Raw genomic sequence first — 22642 nt, 5'->3', positions numbered from 1 at the left:
TAAAGATTATTTTAATTCAATATATAAGTCGGTGTCATATTATGATGAAAGAGATTATTTGCATCACTTTTTTCTCTTGGCATGTGTTAGGTCCGTGAGCTTGATGAATTGTGCAAAGTTCTTACCTAATCTTACATACAAAGTAGGACTCTGCCTTTGTCTTCTGTAGGGTTTCCTGGGACACTAAAAAGTGGCAAATGTTTTGTTTAGCTTTCAATAACACACTGAAAACTAAGCTAAGTGAAGACTACAGAAAGTTTGGCAAATTAACTAATGATTACTTCTTATCAGAACAGCAAACAAAACATCAAATCCCCTGGGTTTTTGTTCTTTTCTCTATAGATTTTACATTGTACACAAGAACAAGCAACCATCATCATACAACACTCAACGTACTTTCTGAGTAAGAAAGAGTTGTTAATCTCCACATTTGCCCCCCCTTATAGCTTGTTCGAGCCTACCTCCTGTTTTCTCTATCTATAAAGAGACTTTAAAACCCAGTGTAAAAACACAGCTAAGGATATGTGCATGTGACTGAAAGAAATAATCAGTTCAAGATAACCTTCAATGTCAACTATAAACATAGGAAGAGCAGCCCATGACAGGAGAGAGATTAGGAGACATGAAAAGCACTGTATCTTTAGGATACTGGATACTGGGGAAATATATTATCCAGCAGAGACCAAAAACCCAACAATCAGTATAGTCACTCTGATGCTAAGTCATATTCTGGGTTGCATGTTTTGTTCACGAGAATCTTTTAGTATATGGTTTTCTTAGTTGTTTTGTCTTTCTGGTTTTATTTTTTGTCAATGTTTTCCTTATTAATATAGTTTCTAAATTTTATTTATACCTTAGAAAGATTAAAACTTTCTTTAGTCCACATAGTAGAAATTTCTTAATGGTGTGAAGTAAGGGTCTACTTTTAAATTATCTCCCAGATATATAATTAGATGCCACAACATCATTTGTAGAATTACCCACCTGTTTCCTATCACTTTTAATAATTAAATTCCCATAGAAATATATACATCTAGATACACTAATAAATTCTAAAGATTAATTTATAAATATTTACTGGACCTTTCAAATAAAGTTTGGATTATCTGGTTAAGTGTATTTCCATCATGTTGCTTTTTCACATTTTTCTTGTCTACTCTCCAATTTTTTTTCCCAGTTGAACATGGAAACCAACCTAACTTAACAAATAAATCTAATAGATATTAGCATTACATTGTATCAGTTAATTTGAGATGCAATTACTAACATGCTTGAGACTCCAATTATTCTAGTATTCTTTGTGTCCATCTACAAAGTTTTAGTATCTGTTATATAGCTTTTGATGATTTCTTGTTAAATTGAGTTCTAGGTATTTTGTAGATTTTATAATGTTCCTTAAATTACTTTGAAATGCTTTTTTTTTTTTTAAGATTTATATGAAATGCATTTGTGTTACAAGTTGTTGAACCATAGGTGTTTCATATATTTTAATGATGGTAACTTAATTGGAACAACAACAACAAAAAAAACTGTTAGGTTCAAACTGTTAGGTTGAACTATGATGACTAAAAATTAATTAATTCATAAAATAAAGATAATGTTTGGATATGATCTTTTCTATTCACAAGCAGAACTAACAAACTATTTTTTTTAATGAAAAACAAAATTAGCTAAAAATATTTAAATTAACTTTACTTGCTTGGTTATTTGAATCTGACCTTGTTTATAATCTGAATGATCTAAATCAGTAATTCTTATTTATTTGCTTCATTTTAATTTTCCTTGAGGAATGCTGAAAATGAATTTTTTCCAAGGATTAAGACATTTTATATCCTCGCAGATCTTTCATTTAATTAGCATATTTCTAAAACTGCAATAGCTCTTCTGTGTACTATTGTAGATAGAATGATTGGAAGCAAACAAGAACAATGAAAAATGCAAAATTTATACATCTTCCTATCAGCTCTTATGTAGGAAACATTTGACAGAAACCCAGGTTATATTCTGAGTGACTTAAATATAATGAAACATTTTCAAAGGGCCCTCACACATTCTAGCCCTCCTGTACTCTTTGTTTATCAAATGAAATGTACCACTAATATTTTGATCTAATATTTTAGATACTAGTCTTTGAAACTTACATGTGTGGAACATCATATATTTGATATAAAAATTACTTTTACTTAAAGACTCATTTTCTTTTGTTTAAAAAGAAAATAAAGCAAAAATTCATGTGCGTACTCAGAAGTGGGAAATATTTATTGTGAATGGTTAATAAAGGATAATTATTATTGTCATTTTACATTTAAAATCCTAATTGTGTGCATTTGGGAAATAAATTTTGGGAAATACAGAATAGCTAGTGAATTCATTATCCTAAACATTGTACTTATCAGAAATGCTTTACCATATAAAAGTGATGAAGTGGTGCATGTATATGCTTAAAGAACAATACCATGACTTCCTTAGTAACTTATAGTTTGTGAAGCATATATATTAAGATTTTCATATTCAGCAGCTTAACAGCTGGGTCTGGTTCTGGCCAGTTCCTGGCAGACTTGGTTAAGTGAACTAGTCACTGAAACTACCTATTAAATGATGACAGGGATATTGTGAAGATTAAATAGCAATGTGTAAATGAACATTCTTTTTATAAAATACTACGCAAATGTCCATGATGATCATTTTACAAAAACCATAATTCAAACAATTTATTTTTAAAAATTTAAACATTAAGAAAAAGCCACTGAAAATAGTTGTGTTTGTTTCTCAGATGTCACAACCCCACATTTGTAAAATTAGATAAAATCAGAATGCAGTTTACCACTTATGGCTAGCTATATCAGGTAAGGAAAAATGATTTGCTCAGTAAATATTAGCCTGCCCCTGCCTGTATCCAACTAGATCTTACTTAATGGTACATTTTATATAGAGAGAGAAATGTATGCTTTAAGTAGGACCTGAATCTAGTTTCCAGCTTTGACTTTTCTTTCATTTGCCTGATTTCATTTTCTCCTTGATTCTCTGTTCTACCCATGGTTAAAGGAAATAATTCATTTTGTTTTTCATTTTGACTCACATAAGGCAATTAAACATTTTAGAAAATTTAATCTTATGTGTACTCATTAAAGTGATATATATGTTAGTATATCTAACTTATCCACTACATCTTCAATATTTTTAATCACTGTTCTTATTACTGTTATTTAGTGAGGCCGTTGAAGCTTGGTGAGTTTAAATAACTTAACGGAAGTTCATATAGTGATATATCATAGAAATAGAGCACTGATCACAATTTTTCTCTAGGGAGTAAATACTGGTGAAAATGGTACTGTGTATTTGCCAGGAAATGCCAGGGGATCTCTATAAACAGGTCCTTTCCTAAATGAGTTCATCAAAGTCAGAACTTTTGGTCAGCTGAGAGTACAAATACAAGCACTCTAGGGCCTCCCTGGTGGCGCAGCGGTTGAGCACTGGGTTGCGAAGCTGCCCGCAGCCTCTGCAGCATCTGTTCAATCCCCGCCTGCTCCCAGGCCACCAGAGGAGGGTCCCGCATGGCGCGCAGACCTCTCCTGCCGCCCGCTGCTCCCCTCAGCAGTGTACTTCGGTCCTTCTGCCTGCTCTGCTCCCCACTCTGGCTCTGGTGAATTCTCTCACCCTCCCGCACTTCTGTCTGTACTTGTATAAATAAATAAATAAATAAATAAATAAATAAATAAATAAATAAATAAATAAATCGATCAATCAATCTTTAAAAAAAAAAACAAAAAACAAATACAAGCACTCTAGGTCACACTGATTTTACTGAATCTTCTTTTCCTTCTTTAGTCGCATTGCTATTGTAATTTTTCAGATATTAGGATGAGTGAGAAAACTTTTTGTCACCTGTGATTCCTTCTAGAGATATAGTCTAAAAAATAATTTCTAAATTCATATCACTACTCTTTATTCTATATGAACTGGTTAATGGGCCCCAGTTTCCCAATTAGGAGGAATCGATCTTTTACAATGCTTGTAAAAAGGCTGTCCCTTAAATGGTCTAGAGGTGACAGAAAAGTTTTAGTCCGTCTACCACTTACCTAAACCAGATCGTTCAATTGACAATCACTGATGCCTTAATATATCGAGTGTCATCTCACTGCCTCCTACACACATAAATGTAGAGAAGAGTTTTTAAATCCTTTAAAGTCATAAACATAAAGCATAAAATATTCAAATAATAATATCCTCAATATATACATAGAAGATCAAAATTCTCAATCCCAACCTTCTCCTGAACCAGTTATGATATTCAGGTATTTATAAACCCTCATATTATTTCATTCATTCACCTGTTAATGTATTTATTTGATGCAACTGAAATTTGTCAGGCATTGTTCTAAGCAATGTTAAGGTAGCAGAGTTTAGTTAAAAGTTACTTTAAGTGTAAGGAGAAAAGCCATTAAAATACAAATATTTATATGTAGACATATAGACAAAATATCAGTGATAAGTGTTTTGAAGGAAAATAATAAGAATGTAAAAGTCATTTGGAAAAGAAGAATTGGTGCAATGAACAATGGGGGAGCTTTAGAGTCAATGGTCTGAAAAGACCTCCCTGGTGATTAGTGAGGTTCAAGTTGAGACCTACCTACCAGGAAGTAATCAAAACAAAGCCAGGTAGTAGGAAAGAGTATTTCAGATGGTAAGAACAATCTTCCCACGTTTCAGTAATAAAAGGAAGGCTGCTATGGCTGACATTAAGCAAACAAATGGAAAATGGAGTAAAAGAGGTAGGCAGAAGTCAGAAGTTCTAGGGCCAGCAACAAAAATAAGGTGTTTGGATTTTACTTCAAGTAAGAAAGATAGTAATTTTTTTAGACTATGTGAATACAATTCCTATGAAAAGTTTTTTTTTTTCCTCTGTAAGTATTCTAATACTTTTTGATGATCAAATGAAGAACAAAGTAAAATATGCCAACATAAATTTTACATGTTTAAAATATTCAGTCTATTTTAATAAAGCTTTCCTTGGGAACACAGAGGAAAAAGCTACAGTTTAAAACAAGATAATTCTGTTCCTCAATGCAAGCTTAAAAAAAAAAAAGGCAGATACATTCTGTGGTTGGCTACAGTCAGGCTAGTAGACATATCAATATGAATTACATTGTTACAAAACTTTTGGCTACCAGCCTTCCTCCTTATATTGTTTCAACAAAGTAGTTTCCATCACCATATGTGTTACATTTATTTCTTCCCTGTGGTAACAAGAATAATGATCTTCCCAAAGATGTCTATGCATTCGTCCCTAAAACCTTTCAGTATATTTAGTTAGTAGACAAAAGATGTTAACAATGATATTAAGGTTTTTAATTAACTAATGTAGCAATAGTGATATTACTTTCGATTATCCAGGGGGCCTAATGTTATGATAAGTGCCCTTAAGAATGGGAGAAGAAATCAGAAAAGAGAACCATAGAGGTGCAATGTGAGAAAGAATAGGCCCAATATTGCTAGCTTTAAAGACAGAAAAAGAATACTGTGAGCTAAAGAGAGATGAACAGCCTCCAGAAATGGTAAAACAAGGAAAAGCACTATGCCCTTGCCCTGTAGCTTCTGGAAAGAAAAACACTTTTCAAACACTTGATTTTAGCACAGGGACATACATCTGTCCTATGAACTGTAAGTTAATAATATTGGCTTGTAGACTCCACTACTATGTGTAGTAAGTTGTTACAACAGTAAAAGGAAAAAAAAAATCCCCACCCATCCACTAGAACATAATCACTAATATAACTTGAATTTGTGTTTCCTTGATTAATGATACATGCCTAACCTTCAGGGTAGTGTCAGATACACTTAAGACTTCTGATAAAGATTTGATGCATGAAGAAATGCATGAATCATATACACATTCTGTTAAAACAGTTATTGGAGGATCCCATTCAATTAAGAGTAATAGAATATATTTTCTACAAACTCTACACTACATTCTTTATAACTTTGTTAATTTCTGTCCATCTACCTTTCTTCTTGAACACTACCTCAGCAATTCTGACCTTGCTGTTTCTCTGAGCCATCAAGCATGCTTTCAGGACTGTTATTTTGCCCTTGCTATGTTCCTCCACTTGGGATGTTTATCCTCAATTGTGGGTCTGCTAAACCTAAGCAGCCTGTTTGGCTACTATTTTTTGTTACCCGAAGTTCTGCATTCTTATACAAGGTCATAACTACCTGGTCAATCAGTCATAGGTGCCAAACCTTACAAGTTACCTTTCAAATCAACCAAGAGCTTAAAGCTTGATCACTATGGGAAGGCTATGCATCATGAAGTATGACAGGAAACATCCAGGGAGCTGATGACCTATGCATAAACATACTCCAGACTTATACATCAGGAGGTATGACCAGGAATGCCCTGGGGAGAGGACTGATGTATGACAAGAGATCTCAGAATGTGATTTGTGGAAAGCCTTGTTGATAAGATTGAAACCATGGCTGGAGATCTAGGCCTTGATCTCAATTACAATACCAAGTCATCGAGAAGATGAGAAGTGCCTGGAGGACAGACTCACAACCCCTGATACTATAGACAAGAGAGCATATTTTTTAGTTCCCCCCTTCCCTTTTATTTTTGTCCTCCTTCCCTTCACAACTGATGCTATATGACTATCCTATCAATAAAGCGGCCACGATCTTGCTCTTCAGCAACATTCTGCATCCTACAGCTTGCTTCATGACTCCGGTTTTACAGTGTGGTGTTGTCAATGCAACATTTAGATATTCACCTTTTTTTCTCTATCACTTCCTTGAGGTCTTTGCACAACCATCATGTAGCAGTGAGGTCAACACTATTTGAATTCCTACCTCTTGGCTTTCTTTTGATTTATTGTTCTAAACTACCACATTCCTACCTGCATATATTTATATCTATTTATTTACATGCTGACTCTTCTCCATTAGAATATAAACTCCAAGAGGGCACTTTTTCTGTTTCCTTCTTGCTATATTTTGCACATAATAGGTGTTCAACACATATTAATTGAATGGATAATACTAACCAACAAAGACCTTTTCAAAAAAATGTGCCCTAGACATTGCCATAGCAAATGTAAAGATCACTCCAGTAGAGTCTGTGGTTTACTGAAGAAAACAAGGACTGACAAGGCTTAGGTTATAGTCTGAAATCTGAAGCACTACACAGCCACAGCCAGTTGAAAGGCAGCCAAAATGTCCATAGAAATAAATTAGTAAAGACTTTGAATGTTAATGTTGTTTTCTGAGTAAGTAATGGTATTGCAATAAGAACGAAACAACTCAGCACCGATTACAGGGCAAGAGAACAAGGGATATAAGAGTGAAGAGAAAAACACGGTTTTGTCCTTGGCTCCTAAATTACATATTATATGAGTTCTCTAATAAAGAAGAATAGAAAGCTGTCTAAAAAGTCACTGTACATCTATTATAGTTTACTTTAGACAAGGCTGTAAACTGTAGGACTCATTCCTGAAGATAGAATAAATAAATCTTATCAAATATGTTTGTATCTTCATAAAACCCAAAGCCTTTTTAGGCATGTGATGTTGAAATTTTGGGAATAATTATCTGACTGATAAGTCAAGATTCTATTGCTAAATGTTCATTAAGTCGGGTAGGACAACATCATGTCAATTTTTCTTCCTGAATGAAATCCTGAATGAATCCAAATATACCCTATGACACACACTGTTATACTCTAACAGTGTTTTCCATTTGTTTAATGTAGAGCGCATTTATGCCAACACCCCACAGAGTGAAATTCCTGAAACATTTTTTTCCCACCATACAAAGAAGGTGGATATGTTCATCCTGCTTCCAACATTTCCCTCCACAGATTGAACTTTGAAACTAGGATTCAGGGAGTTCTGGGTTCTGAAAAAAGTACATGTGCTGCTTTGAAAGTCAAAAGCTTGGATTAACCATTGAGCATGATATAGATATCCTATGAGTAAAATGACTTTAATCACCTGCTGGATAGTATTCTTAGTTCACAGTTATTTTATGTTGAGTAGCATAAAATGGGGGTCTTCATACTAGGTTTTTCTAAGGTAGTTCAACACAGTTCTGTCCTTTGATCTTTTGCTAGTTAGGTTGTCACAATCAAAATTATATCAAAGTGTCCAAATAGATGGGTGCTTTCTATACTGTTTTGGTTTTGCTCTATCTTTGCATTTCATGTTCAATTATCTATGTACCTACCTAAGAGTAATATGATGACAACAACCAACATTTGTGTAAATCTTTGTAATTTGCAAAGCAGCATTTCATAGATTTATTTCACATAATCTTTACAATTGTGAGGTAAATATTCACTACCCCTATTCTAAAAATGAAGACAATAAGAGGGTAGGTTATTTTCCAAGTTATAAATTACAAATGGCAAAGAAAAGATTTAAGCATATATTTAATAATTCAAAACCAATGGTCCCATGTTAATTAAGGAAATATGTCTTTCTGATTTGTTAAATATCTGTGCAGTAGTCAAAAAAAAATATTTACAATCCAGTTATGTAGTGTGGGATGGTAAAAAAATTTCCTCCCAGACCAGACCTCTAGGTTAGGCCTCTACTCCTTCTCATGTTGGCAGAGTAATCAAGACAACATCAGACAGATTATCAGGTGGAAAAGATAAAGGCAATTGTGTATGTATAGGAATTTACATAAAGCAAAAGGATCCTGAGTCCAATGAGTGAAACTAGGGTAATACACACTGACACAAGGAATTGGGATCAGGGTCTATGTCTTCAAAAAGGTAAGGGGGGCCCTCACATGATAAGGATGACACATGTGACAAAGACCAGATGTTCTGTAATTACTTTTTTTTTTTTTTTTGCCCTGCAATATAGATATGTATTTCAAAGATAAAGATTATCCCTGGAGATACCCTAATTCTGGATAATATGCCCAATTTTCATTCTTCTAGGTAGTAAAAGAATGGTAAAAGCTCCTCTTGAGCCATCAGGGCCTCAACTATCCTTTGCTCAATATAGCTTGCATACCATGGGGTGACATGTCTTGGGGTGACTGGTTCTCAACATCTTGAGGAAGCCTGTGGTATGCATTATTTTTACAAGCACTACTTCTCCATTATAGAAGAACATTTTTAGCTAAACAAGGACGCATCTTCATTATTTGGATATCTCAATTTTTTAGCCAGTTACAGCCAGGGAAAAAGCACTCATGGCTACAACAACATAGTTTGTACATACCCTATCAAAATAATACTCAAATGCTAATAAACATTTATTGAGGATGAGAAAGGAAGCATCAATTTGCTAATTTAAAAAATAAATAAATATTTTGAACAAAGCTAACTATGAGTAAGTAAAACTTTGAACATACCTATAGTGTACAAAATTTCAATCAAACACAGAAACTTGGAACTAGTTTTTTGTTTCCCCTTTAAAGGAATTAAAATTGTGAGTATGTCAAAGCAGAATTCATTTTGTGTCATAGAGTTATTGACTTCTATATTAGTCTTTCTAACCTATATACCTAAATTTCCTCTGAGAATTTTTTTGTTTCAGAATTTAGTATAGTAAATATTTTATCTTTGCTAACCTGAAGCAAAAACATTCACTAGGAGAAAATTCTATGTAATTAAAAATTCTAAATGTTTGACCTAACTTAACAGTTTAACAGAGATATTTTTCAAACAGACCATTAGCAGTATCATTTCAAATTCTAAAATTTGTTCTTTGTTTACAACTTTATATTTATAGTCAGTTAAGAAATTCAGGGTTTTGAGCCATAATTTAAATTAAAAGAAGGTTTACATTAATTTTGGTCAAAGGCAATTCTTCCATTTTTCCATGATATTGGTTATCTTTCCCTCAATAATAACTATTATTATGTGAACCATAATATTGGTTAACATCCCTCAATTTTAATTAAATCACTTTCCCAAATATTTTCCCTAATAAATATAGTTTCTCAGAAATGAAGTTCTTCCAAATTTTCAAAACTTTTTTTTTTTTTTAAGATTTTTTTATTCTTATACAAGAGCTGGAGTACAGGCCAGAGGCACGGGAGGGTAAGAGGATTCACCAGAGACAGAGTGGGGAGCAGAACAGGCAGACAACAGAAATACACTGCTGAGGGGAGCAGCGGGCGAGACAGGAGAGTCTGCTGAGCCATGCAGGAATCTCCCTGGCTGGCTGGGAATTGAACCAGTATTGCAGAGGCTGCAGACAGATTCACAGTGCTGTGCTCAACCCGCTGTGCCACCGTGGAGGCCAATTTTCAAATCTTTCATCTCAATATACTACAAATGCCAAACAAGTGCAGAACAAAGCTGATATAGTAATAGCTTTTAAAACACAGGGATTAACATGAAGAAAAATGTCTAGTGTGAATGAATAAACTTTAAAAACTATTTTTATCCATAAAATCTGTAGGAATACCAGGTACCTATTTTGGCAAATATAAGTTTGATTCACACTTCACTCCCCCACTCTGGTTTAAATGTCACTTTTAACTTGTTCAACATTGCTCAACTAACATGAATAAAACATCTTACATTATATAATAATCAAATGCTTGTTTTGCTAGGTAACCTTAAATGTTCTCTTAAGCTATTAATATGCACACAATATCAGTTCAGAATTGATGTCAACACTGAAAATAATGGTTTTCCTATTCTCATTAGTAGTCTTGTTATCAGGCATTGAGGTATAATTCAGTAAGTACATTAAAATGTATCAACCTTTTAAATCTGTAAATAACAAAGGAGCTCTAATAAAAGTAATAATAACAACTTCAGTTCTGCTTCAATTCTGACAGTGCTTTAATATACATCATGTTTTTTGACCTTCACACCACTCTGGTAGTTAAAAAGAGTAAGTTATTATCCCTCTTTTATAGAGAAAAAAAACAAGACTCATGAAGTTAAAGTGACATGTCCAAGGTCGCTTTGCTAGTATTTGGAAAAGCAGCAGGAAGGTGTGTACTAGAATGAGAGTCCCAAGGTCAGTGTTTTGTCACATCTACTGACTAGCAGGCCTGCTTTGACATAACATTGAACTTTAATAAAGAATGAAACATTTTATTACTGCTACACATAAGAAGAAAAATGCAGTGTTTTCACTGTAGCTCTGAAATTGAATTAATTGGCTTAGTGCATTTAGTGAATATAATTTATTTGAGATAAAAATATATGTAGGTGCTAACTGTTCTGAAAATAAATGCTAAATAATACTGAAAGAGATTATAAAAGAAGTCATGGCATGCTGACATTTTAAAAAAAAAACTAACTTTTATTTTTTTTTCTACATGGGGGTTGGGGGGCTTCCAGTGAGGATAGGAAAACAAGTTAGACAAATACTAAAAGAGCTCTAACACTCAAAACCAAATTTTAAAGATGAAAATCATCCAGATGTGTTTATTGTACAAAAAGTGTCCTAACGTTGTAACAGGGTGGTACCCAAGAAAGGGGGAAGTTCCAGGTTCCCTGCCCCACCCAAAGGAGGGTGGAGCTGAGGAGGGAAGAGAAGAAGCTGGAGAGAAGACTGGAGAAGAAAGGAAGCAGGATGGAGAGCCAGATGGAGACCTGTAGGGGGCACATGGAGCAGAGAGACATGTGAAGAAACTGCCCTTGCCTTTTGGTCCTGGAATGGTTGAAGTAGATGTGGGTGAGACCCGTGGGGAGGTTAACAAAGGCAGCTTTTATCTTGGTTTTGATTCTGCTCTTTTCCTCCCCGATTTGTCTGACTGATTCTGACCCTTTTCTAAGGGTCCCTGCTGGAAGGTGTTTTAGACTTAAGACAGGAATTCGGGCCTTGCTCTGGGCTAATCCCGTTTGGCTGGACTTTTACCCACGAGGGGATGGGTAACTTTGGATGCTTGATTTAGAAACTATATTCTTTGTCTTTTCTGTATTGTTTACTAATTGTATTAAAGTTCCTTTCCACTAAAGGACCTATATGTTTTGTCTTGATGTGGCAGATGGCAGAAACTACTTAGAGCAGGACGGTTTGGGGGTTCTGGAGTACCCCTCACTCTGCCCTGTAACAAAATGACATCTACTTTATTTTTCATTTTATTTTTTTTTAAATATTTATTTATTTATGCATACAAGAACTGAGGTACAGGCCACAAGTGTGGGAGCGTGAGAGGGTTCACCAGAGACAGAGTGGGGAGCAGAACAGGCAGACTGACTGAAATACACTGCTGAAGGGAGCAGCGGGGGAGACAGGAGAGGTCTGCTGCACCATGTGGGTAGTTCCCTAGCCAGCAGGGGATAGATCTCTGGCTGCATATGCTGAAGATAACTTTACAGCACTGTGCTGTGCTCAACTGCCACCAGAGAGGCCCCATATTTTAAAGTCTTACAGTCATATTGTTAAGTTACACACAAATATCAAGGAAGACAGCATAATATGAAGGTTCAATACTTTTATTACTAATTAGTAGGCTTTTATTTTGCTAAAAAAGTAAAATTTTCATAACATACACTTTAGCTTATAAAGCTCAAATGCTCAATGAGTTTTGGCACTCATTTTCAACATTAGCTATCTCATCTTAGTAACTGTTTACCTGGAAATTCATATATAACACATTCCGAAGAGTTCATTGGAAGTATAGTGAAAATCTCATGCTCAACGACTAACCAGCTGTCTTCTTCCTCAAAACCTAATGAGTAAAATTAAATCCAGGAGTTGGAAGTGGAGTAGAATTTGCCACACCAAAACATGCCTCTCTGGCAGAAGGATTATTTAAAGTTGTTTGTTTTTAAGAAAAGCTCTGGAAACCTAGCAGAAATTACTCCTTGGTGATGAACATTTACATTTATGAGGAAAAGGTATTTGTAAGAATGTCTCCCTTTCTTTACCAAGAAGAGAAACTCCAGAAACTCTAACAAATAAAAATGGCAAAGGGGTAAATCCAATTAAAAAACACACCCTTGTTTCATCTTCTTTTCATGGTAACCTCTCATAACTGGCTTTCCTCCCATTACCCACCAACTTTCTTTTGTGTTTAGCTAGAGATGATATTTAAGGTGGTGGCATGGACTGTTCCAGGGAGTTACTTAGTTTTCCTGGGTATGTACCAGGTTATACATGTAACTAAACGTCCATGTACTTTTCTCTTGTCAATCCTTTAGTACAGGAGGAGGGTAAAGGGGAACTTATTTTTGCAGATCCACAAGTCTTTTAACAAAATATATAATTAATTTTTCAGGATTTTGTTAGCCTGCAATAAAACAAGAGATGAACATAATTATGCCAAATATAAGCATTACAATTCTTGAAAAAAGTTTTGTGTAAGTTTTTTTCTGAAGCTTTCTGATTAGGTATTTAAGTTAGCCAAATTGCCCTGAAATACCTAAGAATATTTCACTCATTCATAGCTTTCCTTTTTGTAATTGAAAATATTAAATACTATCTCTAGATACTGTAACTTATATTTTAAAGTCTTTTAAAGAAATATCCTATCAATATTTAATGTGTTAAATGATGATGCCCTTACAGCATGAGAAATTTTAAGGTACCAAAATTTCAATTATTTAGATTAATACAGATAATACATTCTCATAAACGTGAATGTTGGCATATGACCTTCTTTTACATTAATCTTCTTAACTGTAATGGAAGGCTTTGACATTTCAGGCTATAAAAAGTGTGACTCACTACTTCCATACTATGGGCAGTCATTTTATACCTTTAAAAATGTTCCTTCCAACTGTGCTCAAATTAAGGTCATTTTTAGTATCAAATATATTCTACTCCAGATACTCACTTATGGAGATGCAGGTAGTGCTGGAGATTATAATCAGGTTGTAGCAAAAGAATCTCCCAGTCATTGAAAAGGAGAGAACATTAAAATTCTGAGAGAGAAAAAAAAATTCCACAAAGACAAAAGAGAGGTAGAAAAACTTCTAAGTTGTAACATCAAAGAGTACTAGATGTTTGTGAACCTGCACTTTACATATAGAAGAAAACATATATTCAGAAGGAGAAAGTTCATAAAAGTTGACTTCCAACAAGAACAACTGGTTATTTAGAAACAAAACAACATAAGAGAAGGCCGGTTGGGGACTGCATTCATGGTGGTGATACCCATGTTCACTTTCCAGAATCTAAGACTCAGCCCTCTGTACAATCTCTGGAGGAGCACCCTCTCAGTTTAGTAGGGAACAGTGGAAAGTGCAAGACATATAAGGTCCTCTTTGCTTGTTTTTGCATGTGTGGGCATGCTCTTGCTATCTTCCCAACCTTATCAAAACAGGGTTTTAAGTATTCATATTCACATAGACAACATACTAGAATAAACTAATCCAAAGACAAAAATGAAAAACCAAAACCATTTCCTTACTTCAGAAAAAATTTAGTTATCATGTAAGAATTTCTATTATACACATAATAAATCTTGGGGATAGTAGTTTGTATTATCATTTCCATTTTTTGATAATGGGACTAAATCTCTACAGGATCATTTAACTTATTCAAGTAAGAAATAGGGTTAAAATTCAAACTAGAGGGTGTTTAACTGTACTATGAATCTTCTTACCACTGCATTATTTGAATTGTCATTGTAAAACTTGTCTTCCTATTTACCAACATCTAATTATGTTGTGATATACATGATATATATAGAGAGAGAGATAGATGGATAGATAGAAAAATTTGCCATAAACCTGAATGATATAACTTAATATTATTTTCTCTTATCTTTTGGTTGTTATATAAAAGTATACATATGATAAAAATGTGTGGTTATTTCTTTTCCATATTATTATACATTATAAACATCATTAATAATGGCTGACTAAATATAATTTAAATTTGTTAAAACTGACAGTTTGAACCATTGTCCAAAATGCAATGTACAATATACTTTTTAGGAAAGATCCAATAACAACATGAAATAAATTAGGAAGATGGCAATTGGACTGAACATCCGTAAGCCAGATATCCATCACACATTCAAATATGATTGAGGATGACTGACATTGCATACAATGTGATCCTAGTTATAAAAGAAGGGAATAATACAGTATGAGGGATTGTACCAATTCCATTTCAACCTGTTCACTCTTTCTGTGCCAAAAATTTAGAGCAGAGAGAACCTAACTTGATTTTTATCTACTGCATGTGTATGTACATAGGTGTTTATAAGGATAAACATACACTTAAATTTTGAAAGGAAAGGGACTATAATAAACAATCATTAAAACATTGTTAGTCTTCTAGCTATTTAGTGATTTTGATAAACATCCAGATATGTTTGACTATACTCCTGAAAGTAACAAACATTTTCATCAATGTTCTTCCTTATATTAGAAAGTACACAGAAAGTTGTAACTGTGGAGCTAGTTGACTACTTAACGTATGTGCACTGTGCTTCCTTATATAACTACAAAATAGGACTCAAACTCATAGATTATGTGGATGCTGAGCCAGCAATTAAGCCATATTTCCTTGTCCCCAAAATGGAACTAATCATTGTTTATCTTTCATAAGGTGATTAAGTGAGACAATGTATATTATATGCTCAATACAGAAACAGCCTACAGTACTTATTCAATAAATTTTACAATTTTAGCAATTGTTATTATAGTTTTTAAGGTTGCCACTCCAAATGTCAAAAAGTAAAGAGCTAAAATGAACCTTAGTATATTTGGAAAACTTTAGTCAAAGAGAGAAATGTAAAAATGAGGTTAAAACCTTTGCTTGCACTCATTATTTTTACCAGTACTCTCATTTTAACTAAGGTCATTAGTATTTGCACACTATCTGGGATGTGTCAAGATCCAATACATCTTAATAAATGTATACACATTTATTTAATTAATATTTTAATTTAATATTATTGGTGAGCTTTTTAACTGTTTACTGAATAATGCATTTCATTTTCAAGAATAAGACAAAAAATCAAAGTTTCATTAAGAGTTCAATTTGTCTGCAAAAAAGACAAAAAATAGTTCCTTCAAAAATTAAAATATGGATCGAAAGATTGTCTAAATTTGGAGAGACTTATCTTAACTGAACTTTCGAACCTATTCAAAATTCCTCAATAGAACCTTTGTTTCTCATTATTTCTTTATCTTAGAAATCAGTGATATGACTTTCCTGTTTCTTTCATTTTATTTCATCAAGGAGTGTGCACTCTATTTTTCTTTATTTATTTTGCAATAATATGGCTCATCTCCTTAATTACAGTGAGAGTAAAACTGTAGAATTATGGGTGAAATATGCTCTATTTCAAAAGAAAATGAGCTCTTCACTCACAAGTTCCTAATTATATCTCCTCTTCTAAGCATTATAAAAATTTTGCACTTATGGACTTTAATAAAGCATGTGGGCCTTGAAACACTGCTTTACCTTATTTTATTACTTCTAGTACATATAAGCTGGCAATTGGAGTCTAAATTAAGGAAATTTAAAATACAAACATGTGGAGAAATAATCATGTTAATAAATCACCATATCAATTTGTTTCATAAAAGTTCTGCCTCTTCAAGTTTCTTTAAGATTATTCAGTGATGATTGGGGAGGTGGTGAACAGAAGTTGACTGAGGAAATTAAAGGCCCTTTAAACACATGCTAAAATGTGGCCTGCTGAGTATTTGAATCAAGTTAAAAAGCTTGCTGAATGCAGAGGCTGATTCAGCTGTTGCCCTGACTGGGCAGGTGAACCCTTACTTCTTCCTCACGTTTCTAGATTTGGCTGTTCAGTAAAAATTACCTATTTCCTCTAATAGAAAAAAAAAAAAAAAAAAAAAACATAAGTTGTTTATGTCACCAGAGAAAACCAAATAACTAGTCACATTCTGCTTTAAAATAGCCTACCATTTTCTACTTATATTTCTAAAATTGTGTATAGATATTTTCCATGAGAAAGATGAGCTAGAAAATGATACTAAATATTTGTGTGACCTTAAATAAATCAGTTAACTTTTCTGAAAACCAATACTTTCAGTATCACATTTGTTTAACTTTACCCCCAATTCAAAATTATATAGTAGTAGCCTGGGAATTTTCACAATAAATGTAAGATGGTGAGTTCACTTTTTCATCTCTGAATAAACAGTATAAAATACATGAATTTAAAAATATTAAAAAGTTTTAATGATCTTTTACTCTTTTGACTATTAGCCCTAATATTACTAAATCACGCTCCCTTTAGCTCCATTGTTTTTGTTTTTGTTTTAAAGATTTATTTATTTATTTATATAAGCACTGGGTACAGTCAGAAGCTCCAGAGGGTGAGAGAATTCACCAGAGCCAGAGCGGGGAGCAGAACAGGCAGACTGACAAAATACACTGCTGAGGGGAGCAGCGGGTACAGCAGGAGAGGTCTGCACGCCATGTGGGACCCTTGCCCGTGGCCGGGCATCGAAGTGGCGCTGCAGAGGCTGCGGGCAGCTTCACAACGCAGCACTCAACCACTGCGCCACTGGAGAGGCCCCCCAATAGCTCCATTGTTAAATATTTGATAGGCACCTAAAATATAAGGATTCTAATAATAACCCCTGAGATTGTTGAATATGTATCAAATGTCCAGTATTATGGTACTAGCTACAGGTAAATTAAAAATAAACAAAAAATCTCTCTGGGAAAGGATGACTATGCAATTTATTACCAAATAAGGATACATTTGAGAATGAAATGAGCATAATTAATAGTTACACTAGGAAGACAAGATTAATCTGAGATTGTCCTGAGCAGACCTGTGTGTAATTTCACCTATATATGATGGAGGAAAGAACAGAAAACCAAAAGGAGGCATCACAAGACCAGAACCTGACTCACACAAGGAGGTGGGGGTAGAGGGAAATAACATGACCATTAACCCAGCTAGAGAAATCAAGATCCTTAAGGGCCAGTGCCTTATCACAAGCCATAAGACCTAAGCAGTTATCAGAACACTACTGGGAGTGGAGCACACCTGAGGGTAAAGATATGGAGATTGGGCCCATTGTGGAATCTCTGGTCTCTTTCTGATTCTTCATAGTTGTCTAAAATCAGCTACAGGGCCTCCCCGGTGGCGCAGTGGTTGAGCGCTGGGTTGCGAAGCTGCCTGCAGCCTCTGCAATGCCGGTTCGATCCCTGGCTGCTCCCCGGCCACCGGAGGAGAGTCCCACATGGCGCGCAGACCTCTCCTGCCACCCGCTGCTCCCCTCAGCAGTGTACTTCCGTCCTTCTGCCTGCTCTGCTCCCTGCTCTGGCTCTGGTGAATCCTCTCACCCTCCCGTGCTTCTGACTGTACCCACTGCTTATATAAATAAATAAATAAATAAATAAATAAATAAATATTTAAAAAAAAAAATAAAAAAAAAAATAAAATCAGCTACAATCTAACCACTTGCAAAGATGAGTCCTTCCCTACCAAAAGAAGACGACAAAACCTAATGCTTTCCCCCACAAAGAGGCAGCTCTTCCTATCCACTTGTGTCTCTGCAAGTCCCCTTTATTCTTTTGTCCCTTTCCCTAATAAACCTGCCCCTTAAATATAACTAAAGTCTCTGTCTTGTGGAGAAACTCACCTGGTGAACTCGCAGCGTAACACTAAAAGGGGAGCTCTGGAGAAACATTTTCCAGAGTGAAGCCAAGGACCCCACTCTCTGAACCCATCGACTCCAAAAACTACATCATATATATATATATATATATATATATATATATATATATATATGTATTGGAAATGTTTGTAGGAACAAGAAAAAAGGTGTAACACTATGAAAGGTGGCATGGATGCAACTTACCATAGTTGGATGGAGTTAGACAGTGGAAAAAAGATAATTAAAAACTATTTATTGTACTGTTTCATTTATTGCAATAAATGAATTTACTGCTTTTGAAATTTGAAGTAAACATTAAAAATTAAAAGGAGACATGATAAAGATGCCTTTCAAGAATTTTAAGATATAAGTAGCAAATGTTTGACTCCTCAGCTAAGAATAAATAAAGTAAAATTTTTGAAATAAAAATTGCCCAAATACAGTGAGTAAGATCCAAAGCCAGGACCAAGCTATGTGTGCCACATTGCTTCCTGGTTATGTGCCCTAAGAGAAGATTTCTTAGTTGAACCTCATGGGAGTCGAAACTTCTCCATTACAGATAGAGCTCTCTTGACAATTTCAATTATCAGAATTGTACCGTTAGGGAATTCATAAATTAAGAAGAGCATTCCACACATCCATTACTATAACAATCCTTTGTGGCATCCATCTCATAAATATCATGTAGTTGCTGTTCCAGTTTGGAACACAATATTCAGTATATGGAAATAACTATTTTATCAACTTCAAATCTGAAGTTTTCACTGAAGTTCATGGAAACATCACATTAAAGCATAATAAAATAAAGATAAAATAAGAAAATGCTAGGCACTATAAAATATTCCTAAGCAACGATTCATTTCCTTATAGTCAAGAGATGACTGAGACTGTGTGAAAATGATAGTACATTGTATATTACCTGGTGGGTCAGAGTTAGCTTTTGCTTTCCTTGTGTGTTTAGACAATTTGAAAGAAATTTTAAAAATAGTCCTCCCCAAGATGGATCACTTTGGAAAGTTGATTATTTCCAACTGAGATTAATCAAGGCTCTCTATGTAGGCTTAAAAGAAAGTTTCCCCACTCCTTAAATACCTAGGGAATGAAATTTGAGGGTATTTCCTCAAATTAGGGTTTTTTCCAGAAATAGTCTTTCTATCAGATAAATCTATATGTCAGAGCAAACATCTAATTACAGAACATGTGGTCTTCATCACATGAGTCACCCTCTCCTCTTCATCACATGAGTCACCTTCTCCTCTCTCCTGGAAGATCCAAGCCCATTCCCCATTTCTTAGCTCAGGATACATACCATTTTTTTTCCTCACAAGAATCAGGACTTGTATCTATGTGGAGTATCCATACCCATATATTTAAATTTGGGTTGTCCCCTAGTAATCTGTCTGATGTTAGTTTGATTGCTTTACCAGATGAAGAAAAACACAAAGGGATAGGAGGAAATTTCCTCTCTGCCCCTACAAAAGCAACAAACACAATACCTTATTACAGGCATTTAATCAATTGGTCAATTTGGTATCGTATTGAACAACACAAATGGAATCTCTTATAGCAATTTGTAGTTAGTTTATAAAGGGGATGAGTATAAAATTGGCTTCCATTAATAGGAGAAACAACAGTGGGTGTGGCACATGAAGTCTGTCTCCCTGTTAGTGACCTTTACTGAAGTGGGCTTGGGAGTCATTGTCTTACTTTCCAATGTAAAATCACCCTTTTCTTCTAGTATCCAGCAAATAAGTGATCTGGACTGTGAAATTATGTAATCACACAAATATAAATTGTGCCCCAAAATTGAATTGGAGAAAACATGTTACTTTAGAATGAAACTATAGGGCCTCCCTGGTGGCGCAAGAGGTTAAAGCACATCTATATGAAGCTGTCCGCAGCCTGTGCAGCACAAGTTCGATCCCCGGCCAGCCAGGGAGCAACCCACATGGTGCAGCAGACCTCTCCTTACTCGTCCACTGCTCCCCTCAGCAGTGTATTTCAGTCTATCTGTTCTGCTCCCCACTCTGTCTCCTGTGAATCCTCTCACTCCCCTGCACCTCTGGCCTGTACCCTCAACTATTGTATGCATAAATAAATCTTCAGGGAAAAAAAAGAATGAAATTAAAGATAAGTGTCCAAGCACGATTTACAAAAATAAAGACATATTATCAGTTGGTTTCACTCATTTGCCGAATATAAATAACAAAAGGAAACAGTATCTGTGAAAAATACTGTGGATATCAAAAGGGAAGGGGAATGAAAGAGGGTTGGCGTAATGTGATAACATATTGGCACTGGGGCTTTGGTGGAGGGTTAGGAAGCATGTGCAAGTGTTGAGGTGTGAAGTTGTATCTGAAAATTCTATAGCTATAGAAAAAGTCAAATAATAACATTTTTTGCATAGCTTTGATATATTTATGAAATTCAAGATCATCAAATATAAGAAAATTTTTAGAAATGTAAGAAGAGAGAAAAGATAATACTGGCATAATGATTATTTTAACTGTCAAAGTCAGAAGAAAATAAATTATTATCTTCTAAGTTTTGATAAAAATATTTATTAATCTAAAATTTTATGGAAATTAATATGTAATTTTTTAAAGATTTATTTATGCATATAAGAGCTGGGGTACAGGCCAGAGATGCAGAGGGTGAGAGGACTCACCAGTGACAGAGTGGGGAACAGAACAGGCAGACTGAAGAAGTACAATGCTGAGGGGAGCAGCAGGTGAGACAGGAGAGGTCTGCTGCGCCATGTGGGCTGCTCTCCAGCCAGCCAGGGATCAAACTCGTGCTGCAGAGGCTGCAGCTTGCTTCACAGTGCTGTGCTTAACCCCTTGCACCACCATGGAGGCCCTAATATGTAATTTAAATGAGAAATCAAAATAAATTTTCCTATCCATGTCTTTCACTGATAGGAAAACTTGGGTGTTCTGTTCATTAGAACTATAACTATAACTACAATAAAAAGTAATTAAACCAGAAAACACAAAATTGATTTATCATTCCAACTTTTTTAAGAATGAGAAGTAGCTAACTTTCCATACAAGGTCAAATGTGCAAAGTGACTGAGTCTGGCAATTCACTGACCAGTGGAGAGAGTCCCTGACCAGAGTTGTTAATTTTGGTGAAGGCTGCATGCTGGGAGTGGCAGTTCTGCATTGAAGAAATGGGAAAATATGTACCCTAACTTCAAGTGTCCTCATTCCAAGATGGAGATGCTAGGAACACTTTGATTTAGTTCTTATCTTTCTGTTTATGGGAAAAAAGATGTTAAGAGAATGGTAGAGAATGATCAAGAATGGTAAACAAAAAAGGCACATCTTGTAAGACCACGATCTTAACTTTGATATCTGGTCCTAGTATTTATGTACCTTCTCTGAACTATACATAAGATGAAATAATATGGAAATCTACATATATATAGCCATCAAAAGTAGATAACTTGTGCTTCAGGCATTCTTCTTCAAGGAATCTATTTAAATGTATCTATGAAGAATGGACCATCATGTACAAACACATTCAGTGTTCAAGCATGAAGCTGCGCAAATGTAATTATGTTAAACCCCATATAAAGGAATGTGTTTTGTTATCAAAAGTTTTAAAATAAAATGTAAACAAATTCTTGTTTACAGCAAAAAGCAAAATTAAAAATTAACCATTATGCACAGAAAAGATGTGTGGCACTGGGTAGTAGCATTTAAAGTAATGAGGAAGAGAAAGTCAAATTTGTTCTGTCAAAAAGTTTAACTAAAATCTGGATTCAAATCTATTCATATGTAAAAATAACATACATATGCACAAAAAACAAATAACATACATACTTTTGTACATCCATAAGTACAAATAACAATGCCGGGTGTGTGGCAATTTAATGGGTGGTGATTTTTTTGATGTGATTCCCAAAGTGCTTAGGCTCTTACTCCTTTTTTTCTTCTTAATGATCAAACTAAACTTCATGAACAGTGAAACATATTTTCCCCCAGTAATGTAAAAAAAAAAAGAGAGATAGCTCACCTTTATGTGTTCAAAACTCCTTTTTAAATTTTATTACAGACCAAAATGCCATTAGGGTAGCAGTTCCATTGCATCAAGCATCTTATTCTTGTGGTGGACACT

The 22642-nt window shown here is 34.6% G+C and overlaps 1 non-coding gene across 1 annotated transcript; it reads right to left on the bottom strand.

The window, feature by feature from the left end:
* Positions 1–11299: 11299 nt before the first annotated feature.
* Positions 11300–11360, bottom strand: LOC119233131 (U7 small nuclear RNA). Its single transcript, XR_005122283.1, has one exon. It is a non-coding gene; the product is annotated as a U7 small nuclear RNA (small nuclear RNA).
* Between the last annotated feature and the right edge of the window lie 11282 nt (positions 11361–22642).

This window comes from Talpa occidentalis, unplaced genomic scaffold, assembly GCF_014898055.3.
Source record: "Talpa occidentalis isolate TD23 unplaced genomic scaffold, MPIMG_talOcc4v2.1 talOcc4.7, whole genome shotgun sequence".
Classification (NCBI taxonomy): Eukaryota; Metazoa; Chordata; class Mammalia; order Eulipotyphla; family Talpidae; genus Talpa; species Talpa occidentalis.
This window is presented reverse-complemented; position numbering and strand designations above follow the sequence as displayed.